The sequence below is a fragment of the Coregonus lavaretus genome (assembly GCF_964263955.1).
Source record: "Coregonus lavaretus genome assembly, chromosome: 4".
NCBI classification, from domain to species: Eukaryota; Metazoa; Chordata; class Actinopteri; order Salmoniformes; family Salmonidae; genus Coregonus; species Coregonus lavaretus.
This window is the reverse complement of record NC_139991.1, coordinates 70,522,875-70,532,386: the sequence shown is the minus strand read 5'-3', so window position 1 is coordinate 70,532,386 and position 9,512 is coordinate 70,522,875. Positions and strand designations below refer to the sequence as shown.

Here is a 9,512-nt window from a genome sequence, read left to right as displayed (position 1 = left end):
TGGTTACTTGCATAGTGGAGTCTTTTGGTAAGACATTTAGCTAGCTAGCTAAGTAAACAATGAACCATAATCCCAACTCATGATGTTACTACCCTGCATGAATCTGCAGGTCGCTAACAAACCAGGTTCAATGTTAACTAGCTAACATTAGTCTCTAATTAGCAAAGCAAATGGTTCTTAGATACGAATAATAAGATCATACACTGATTAACTGGCTGATTAATTTAGGCTATAATTGGTTTAATCCAGTGTTAACGAGCCAGCCGCGCGCTAGCAGAGTTAACAGACCCTGTTGACAACATCCAACCCATTATCCGGTGTGTATCGGTCCTTTGCATTTTTAAAATTAAAATGTATTGTTTAAATGGTGTTAAAAAGATAGTGACACCAATTGTTATAGATTGTATAGTCCTACTCCAGTAGAGAACCTAGACAGGTCATTAACCCTCCTCCTATATCAATAGCGTATCCTGTAGCCCCACAGAGCTGTCAATATATATTGTCTTAAATTCTATTCGTTCCGATTCACATCCGGCAAAAGGGCAACACAGTACAACAGCATTCAAGCCATAATATACCCCAATCTCTACAATTAACTTGTATCAGATCAAACTCAAAACCCAACGTTGGTTTTTCCAATTTAACGCCTGTGCAGTCTTCAAAATAAACAAAAACGTCCCATTAATCTAAACTTAATTTTAAGTCCACATAGGCCAAGGTTCTGTATTGCATGAGTAAAAAAGGATGAGTCCATCATGCATAAAAAATTGGTTTGTAATGTGTAGTGCGGTGCAATGTGTAGGACTATTGAGGACATCAGTGACCCTACAGCAGACCACTGATGCCACCAGAGGAAAAGTCTTAACGGTGACTATGAGTGGTCTGAAGATGGATAACACTGGCTGGTACAGGTGTAGAGTGGGAGACCTTATGATGACTGTTCAGATCACTGTCAGACGACAAACCACCACACAAAGTACCACCACTATGACCAGTGAGTAGAGAGCAATCAGATACTGTAGAATTAATTCTTAAAAGTCTAAGTCGTGAGGGGTTGACAATTGTTTTAAGATGGTCATACTATGGATCATTTTGCTATTTGATTTTGAATTTTAGGACCCCTTTAGGTATAAAAAAATGATTTGCTAAAATATTGAATTTGGCTATTGAATTGAATTACTACTATAGCCTGTGAAAAACATTGAATAAGACATTCATAAATGGAAAAATATACAGTAAAGAAATATATACTTTCAATAATTTTGTTCAACCGGTACCGGTTACCTTCAGACGAGTCCCATGACACTTGTGGGGGTTGTAGAACAAAACGCTTTGTGTGCATGGGCGTAGGTGTGAACCTATTCAAGTAAGTAGCTAAATTTATTTCAAAACATTTTTGACAATGTTTTTTTGTTTTTTTATGTATTATTAGCTAGCTAGGTACTGCAGGCCACTGTGTGTAGGCTAATGAGCTGCTTGTTAGCTAACCTTACATACTACAGCTAGTTAACGTCATATTAGCTTGTTATCTTGATGCCTATTCATCATTGTAAATTAAAAACTCATGCTCCAAATGCATTTGTAGATAACAGCAATGGAAGAGGGTGAAATGATTTTCTGCTCCAGCTGTCAGAAAAGAGAGTAGGTGTACTAGCTAGTTAGACAGGGCAGGTTGTGGGATGACATTATGCAAATATTCTGGCGTTCTAGTCCTAGAGATGAAAACTATGAAGACAGACAAGGAGATAATAGTCAGGGCTGTCTAATTGTAATAAAATGAAGCCTGTTTCTTTGTGATGTCTGTCCTCAGATATGGAGAGCTGTGAAAGCCTGTATGCAGATGAAGAGGTCCCAATGAATGTCCCAAGAGACTGCTGGCACATCCTTGTATGCCATGGGTAGTATGTGTATGTATGTTAGCTAATGTTGTATACTACAATACAGTTAAAAGTCACACAATGTAGCCTGCAAACTTATTACAACTGTAGCAGGCCAATCCTTCTCCTGGAGGTATGCTGGGTGTGCAGGCTTCTGTTCCAGCCCAGCACTAACACACCTGATTCAACTTCTCAAACCTAATGAGTTGATAATAATGTGTATTATTGCTACGCTGGAATAGAAGTCTGCTCACCAAGTAGATCAGGGAGTGGAGGAAGGTTGGCCACCTCTGGTATGGACTTTTTTGTTAATGTCACGTCTCCTCCTGTTGCTCCCCTCCGGCGCTCTGATTCGCCGGTCTACTGAGCCACCGGTCTGAGCGCACCACCTCGGCAACACCGGAATGGAAACCCAACGCACCCTAATCACCTCCAGCTCACCTGCACCTCATCATCTCATCACCACCCCTATTTAGCCCTGGACTGTTCTGGATGAATGTTGTGTGTGATTGTTTAGCTTCGTGTCGTTTACTCTATCTTTGTTATTTCTCTGTGTCATTGTTAAGTTTCCATGGAGGAGACTGAGGCCATGGAGAAGTATGTGGCGGAGACCCTGAAACTGGGGTTCATCAGACGCTCTACCTCTCCTGCCTCCGTCAGCTTCTTCTTCTTGGCAAAAAAAGACGGAGGACTGAGACCATGCATTGACTACAGGGGCTGAACGCAGTCACCACCAAGTACCGGTACCCCCTCCCTCTGGTTCCGTCGGCCGTTGAGCAGCTACGAGGGGCCCGGTACTTTTCCAAGTTGGACCTGAGGAGTGCCTACAACCTGATCCGAATCCGGGAAGGAGACGAGTGGAAGACGGCATTAAGCACTACCTCAGGCCACTATGAATACTGTGTCATGCCCTACGGCCTCGCCAATGTGTTCCAGTCCTTCGTCAATGACGTGTTCAAGGACATGCTGAGTAGACAGGTGGTGGTGTACATCGACGATATCCTGATCTACTCGGCTACGTTCGAGGAGCACGTCAGGGACATCCGAGCTGTCCTACTCCGCCTCAGGGAACACAGCCTGTTGGTGAAGGGGGAGAAATGTGAATTCCACCAACAGGCCATCTCCTTCCTGGGATACCAGATCAGTCCTCAGGGGGTGTTCATGGAAGGAGTGAAGACGGACGCCGTCAGGTCATGGCTGGTTCCCACCGCCATCAAGGGCCAACAGAGCTTCCTGGGCTTCGCTAATTTCTACCGGCGTTTCATCAGGACCTTCAGCTCCATAGCCGCCCCGCCCACCTCTCTCCTTAAGGGTGGGCCTCAGATGCTGGCCTGGAACCCTGAGGCTGACGCTGCCTTCAAGAGGCCGAAGGAGAGGTTCACCACAGCGCCCATCCTAAAACACCCAGATCCATCTTGTCCTTTCATCCTGGAGATGGACGCATCGGAGGAGTCCGTGGGTGCGGTCCTCTCCCAGCGGCACGGTAAGCCAGAGAAAATGTATCCCTGTGCCTTTTTCTCTAAAAAGCTTACCCCCGCAGAGATGAACTATGGAGTGGGAGACAGGGAGCTGTTGGCGGTGGTCCTCGATCTGCAGGAATGGAGACACAGGCTGGAGGGCGCAGTCCATCCATTCTGGATTCTTACTGACCACCGGAATTTGGAGCCCAGACGGCAGTGAAACGGATTAACTCTCGTCAAGCCAGGTGGGCCCAATTTCGAATATGTAGTGAGGGCCAGCCAACGAGAGCGTACAGGTCACATTGGTGGGTAGCATATGGGGCTTTGGTGACAAAACGGATGGCACTGTGATAGACTATATCCAATTTGCTGAGTTGAGTGTTGGAAGCTATTTTGTACATGACATCGCCGAAGTTGGATGACCGCGGCAGCTTTCCAATCTCTGGGGATCTCAGACGATACGAAAGAGAGGTTGAACAGGCTAGTAATAGGGGTTGCGACAATTTTGGCTGCTAATATTAGAAAGAAAGGGTCCAGATTGTCTAGCCCAGCTGATGTGTAAGGGTCCAGATTTTGCAGCTCTTTCAGGACATCAGCTATCTGAATTTGGGTGAAGGAGAAGCGGGGGGGGGGGGGGGGGGGCATGGGCAAGTTGCAGCGGAGGGTGCAGAGCTGGTGGCCAGGGTAGGGGTAGCCAGGTGGAAAGCATGGCCAGCCGTAGCAAAATGCTTATTGAAATTCTCGATTATCGTAGATTTATTGGTGGTGACAGTGTTTCCTAGCCTCATTGCAGTGGGTAGCTGGGAAGAGGTGCTCTTATTCTCCATGGACTTTACAGTGTCCCAAAACTTTTTGGAGTCTGTTTAAAAAAGCTAGCCTTTGCTTTCCTAACTGATTGTGTATATTGGTTCCTGACATCCCTGAAAAGTTGCATATCGCGGGGGCTGTTCGATGCTAATGCAGTACGCCACAGGATGTTTTTGTGCTGGTCAAGGGCAGTCAAGTCTAGGGTGAACCAGGGGCTATATCTGTTCTTAGTTCTGAATTTTTTGAATGGGGCATGCTTATTTAAGATGGAGAGGAAAGCACTTTTGAAGATCATCCAGGCATCCTTTACTGACGGAATGAGGTCAATATCCATCCAGGATACCCGGGCCAAGTCAATTAGAAAGGCCTGCTCGCTGAAGTGTTTTAGGGAGCGTTTGACAGTGATGAGGGGTGATCGTTTGACCGCGGAACCATTACATACGCAGGCAATGAGGCAGTGATCGCTGAGATCCTGGTTGAAAACAGCGGAGGTGTATTTAGAGGGTAAATTAGTCAGGATGATATCTATGAGGGTGCCCATGTTTACGGATTTTGGGTTGTACCTGGTATGTTCCTTGATAATTTGTTTAGATTGTAGGGCGGCCGGGGTGTTAAGCATATCCCAGTTTAGGTCACCAAGCAGTACAAACTCTGAGGATAGATTGGGGGCAAGCAATTCACATATGGTGTCCAGGGCACAACTGGGGGCTGAGGGGGGTCTGTAACAAGCGTCAACAGTGAGAGACTTATTTCTGGAAAGGTGGATTTTTTGAAGTAGAAGCTCAAACTGTTTGGGCACAGACCTGGATAGTATGATAGAGCTCTGCAGGCTATCTCTACAGTAGATTGCAACTCCGCCCCCTTTGGTAGTTCTATCTAGACGGAAAATGTTGTAATTCAGGATGGACATTTCTGAATTTTTGGTGGCCTTCCTAAGACAGGATTCAGACACTGCTAGAACATCAGGGTTGGCAGAGTGTGCTAACGCAGTGAATAACTCAAGCTTTGGGAGGAGGCTTCGGATGTTAACATGCAAGAAACCAATGCTTTTACGGTTACAGAAGTCAAAAAATGATAGCGCCTGGGGAGTATGATTGATACTGGGGGCTACAGGGCCTGGGTTAACCTCTACATCACCAGAGGAACAGAGGAGGAATATAATAAGTATAAGGCTAAAGGCTTTAAGAACTGGTCTTCTAGTGCGTTGGGTACAGAGCATACACGGGGCAGATTTCCGGGCATTGTAGAATAGATTCAGGGCATTATGTACAGACAAGGATATGGAAGGATATGAGTACAGTGGAGGTACTCCTAAGCATTGGGTAACGATGAAAGAGATAGCATCACTGGAGGTACCGATTGAGCCGGTCTCCGCGTGTATGGGGGGTGGGACAAGGATGCTATCTGAGGCAGGTTGAGTGGGACTGGGGGCTTTACAGTGAAATAGTACAATAACAACTAACCCAAACAGCAATAGGCTAGGCATATTGACATGGGAGAGAGGCATAACGCAATCACAGGTGTTATTCGAGAGGGCGAAGACAACAACTGGTAATGGCGACGAAAGTTTGGGCTGAGGCTAAACAGAAAAACAGGATGGGGTACCGTGTAAAGGAACAGTCCAGCGGGCATCAGATGTGTAGCTGAGTGATCATAAGGTCCAGTGAACAGCAATAGGTAAGTCCGGGAGCAGTTCGTAGGCTGCTACAGCACAGACGAGCAGGAGGCACGGCTGTTGATTGCACATGCTAGCGGGCCGGTGCTAGCAGATGGATCTTTGTGGTCGACGCAACGGGAAGCCTGTTGAAACCACATCAGACGATTACGTCGGCAGACCAGTCGTGATGGATCGGTGGGGCTCCGTGTCGACACTAGGAGGTCCCGTCCGGTTGACAGAGAGGTGGATAGCCGGGAGACGGGCCTGGCTTTGGGACAAGTGGTGATTAGTGGTGATTAGCCAACAACAACATCCATTTGGTTTTAGCTAGCTAGTTGTGATGATCCGGTGTTAAGGTCCAGTGATTCAGTAATTCCGGCAGAAAATCTGAAATGCTCTGGGTCGATAGCACGCTGTGTAGACTGGCCGATAATTGTCCAGGCTAGAGCTGGCTGGTAGGTACTGCAGGCCATGGACAGTGGTGAAGACCGCTAACGGTGGCTAATAGCAATAGCTAATAGCAAGTAGCTAGTTAGCTGGCTAGTTTCAGCCGTGGGTTCTTGATAAAAGGTATGAAGAAATAATAGAATCCGTTCCACATTGGGTGAGGCGGGTTGCAGGAAAGTATATTTAGTTAAGGATGGAAAGTGAGAGAGAAATATATACGGGGAAAAAAACAAAAAACAGGCTATTTACACGAGGACACAACATAATACACGACCGCACTGCTATGCCATCTTGGAATCTTTTCACCGCCGGAATTGCGACACAGGCAGATGCTTTGGATTTACACAATATCAGATATAGAAGATATCTTTAGCTTCAACTGACAGATTTTTATGGGGATTTTTTTATTATGTCACTTAGATTGACACACCGGTGCATCAATCGACTCTAGGGTTTTTTAAGTAATAACCTTGTTTTATTCAGTCTTGCTTGATTATCATCTGAAACAAATTCGATTATAACCTGATTACAGTAGTCCTAACATTGGTTTGAACTCAACAGTGCTAAAACTAAGTAAAACCCACATGTTGGAGTAAATGACATAAACTGTACAAGAAGGTCATAGCTTAGCCACAGTGTCTTGTTACAGTTTAGTCTACCCTGTGTCTCTCTGGTACACCAGTCATAATACCATTGTTGTTTTTACCTCACAGCAACCCAAGCTCCAACCACTGAACAATCCTCTTTCTCTCCAACTGCTGAGTCTGTTCAGACTGACAACACAGTCCAAGGACCTGAGGAGGTCAAGGAGAAGGACACCATGAGGTAATTATCACTCATTCAGCTGTATTTAACACTTACCCTTCCAAATGGATGGCAATAGAAGTAACTTTTTCTGGTTTTCACACTAGAGCTCAGGGCACAAAAACATCTTCCTTAATTGTTTTCACACCGAGTATAGGCCAAGACACGGTTGTCATAGAGATATTTACCACTTCCTCATGTCTCTGTGGTTTGCAGAAGTAGTAGCATTCTATTCTTGTATGGTCAAGTTCCACACATGAAAAGTGTGAAAAGCTCAACAAATAATTCCATTTAGTCATAGCAGCACAAACATGTCTATTTATCTATGATGTTTCATGGACTTTATTTTACAATAAACAGACTTTCACCATCAGTTCCATAGATCTAAAAGTCCTACTGATTCCTCTGGGCATGTTGGTGGTGGTGATATCTGGTGTCCTAGTCACATGGAAGATGTGGAGAAAGCAATGGTCCTTGTATTCCAGCAATTTACAGAGGAACATGTTCTAAATCTTTTAATTATTATACAGACGAGGGAGAACATTCTTCTACGTGCCAAAAATTGGAAATGCAGTGCTCTTCCTCATGTGCACCATCATTGCTGAGGTGAAGTTCAGGGCAAACTGACTCCAAGGTAAAACTGAGGATGAGTAGAAACCAGACAGGTCTCTCTGGTGAGACCAAGGGACAGATTTACTTCTTGCACCTGCTTTTTCAGGGACCTGGTACATTTTGGTACATTTTACATTTACATTTTAGTCATTTAGCAGACGCTCTTACATTATTTTTTAATTTATTTTTTCATACTGGCCCCCCGTGGGAATCGAACCCACAACCCTGGCGTTGCAAACGCCATGCTCTACCAACTGAGTTACATCCCTGCCGGCCATTCCCTCCCCTACCCTGGACGACGCTGGGCCAATTGTGCGCCGCCCCATGGGTCTCCCGGTCGCGGCCGGCTACGACAGAGCCTGGATTCGAACTAGGATCTCTAGTGGCACAGCTAGCACTGCGATGCAGTGCCTTAGACCACTGCTACCTATGTCTTTGACCTAATTTGACTTTTTAGTCCGTATGTTGTTGCCCAAATATGATTTGTTTCACAGTTGACCTAATTTCCTGAATCATAGTCTTACTGTACTATTCCGTCTGCTTTGTATGTTAAAATAAATGTGTGCTTTGTTAATAAACTTTAAAATCTATTTAGATATTCTTAGGAAGTTGTGTCTCTGCCCAAGTACATTGCTGCTGTATTGTGTGTGCTTGCAAGCACCATATATGCTTGAACTGTTAATGAGTAAGTATAATTTAAATAAATGGTAAAAAGTATTTGAATCTCTAGTTAACTCTCAGCTAAATAAATTCCTACTTGAAACAACATCCTGTGTGGGGTTCAATCTGGCTTTTGTTGACCACAAACTGTTGCTAACCAGACTCAATAACGTTGGTCTCAATGAAGGGGCTGTCATCTGGTTAAGAAACTATCTCGCAGACAGGACACAATGCGTCTATGCTGAGAATCCCAAGTCTAGCTTCCTTTTAGATTACATTTACATTACATTTACATAAACATATATTGGGTTTCTATTTTTACGCAACAAGCCTTGTTCAAGCCACTTTTCTTTCAGTAATTAATGATGGTAACTTAATGTACATGCATGAAGCCTCCTCTGTGCTACAAAGTCTGGACTCAGTCTATCATGCATCCTTGTGCTTTGTTACAAATGCCAAGTCACTCACCCACCATTGCACCTTGTATCAAAGGGTGGCCTGGACTTGGCTTAAAATGCGCAGATAGCTACATTGGTATGTGTTCATATATAAAGCCCTTCTGGGTAAACTCCTCCACTACCTCTGTAGCCTGTTCTCCTTCACCACTAGCAGTTACCAGACACGGTCTACTAGGTGGTTGATACTTAATGTCCCCAGGGCCGTTACCCAGTTAGACAAGACTACCTTTTTCTATTGTGCACCAGAGACATGGAATAGTCTGCAAAGTATGCTTCATCTTGACGTTCTAGTGCCCCTCAGTGAGTTTACAACTCTGGTGCAAAACTCAGTTCAGGAGGAGTGTAAATGTAGGCTGTTTTGCTTTAGTCCTCAATTTGAGGTTATATGTTGCTATTGGCCAGGTAAGTGTAGTTTTGCCAGTTAATAAGTTATCATTTTTTAATCTGTACATTTTTGTAAATACAACCTCTGGATCCAGTCTTCATCACCTTCACTGTAAAATATATATATTTTTGCACCTGAACTCTATCTCAACTGTTGCTTCTCAACACCAACTAAATAGGCTGCTGGTTCATCCATCTTTATTAACACTATACGTGATTTTATTTGATATAAGATATACAAATGTGCTAATTAATTAAGGTAATCAGTTGTAGTGCCTTAGAGCCTTATGTTACAACTAGTCCATAGAATGCAATAGTTTCTATCTGCCACTGAGGGGGGCATATA

The 9,512-nt window shown here is 44.4% G+C and overlaps 1 long non-coding RNA gene across 1 annotated transcript; it reads left to right on the top strand.

Moving 5' to 3' along the window:
- Positions 1–830: 830 nt before the first annotated feature.
- Positions 831–2,822, top strand: LOC311127794. The gene is made up of 3 exons (XR_014613146.1): positions 831–994; positions 1,811–1,907; positions 2,444–2,822. It is a non-coding gene; the product is annotated as an uncharacterized lncRNA (long non-coding RNA).
- The last annotated feature ends 6,690 nt before the right edge of the window (positions 2,823–9,512 follow it).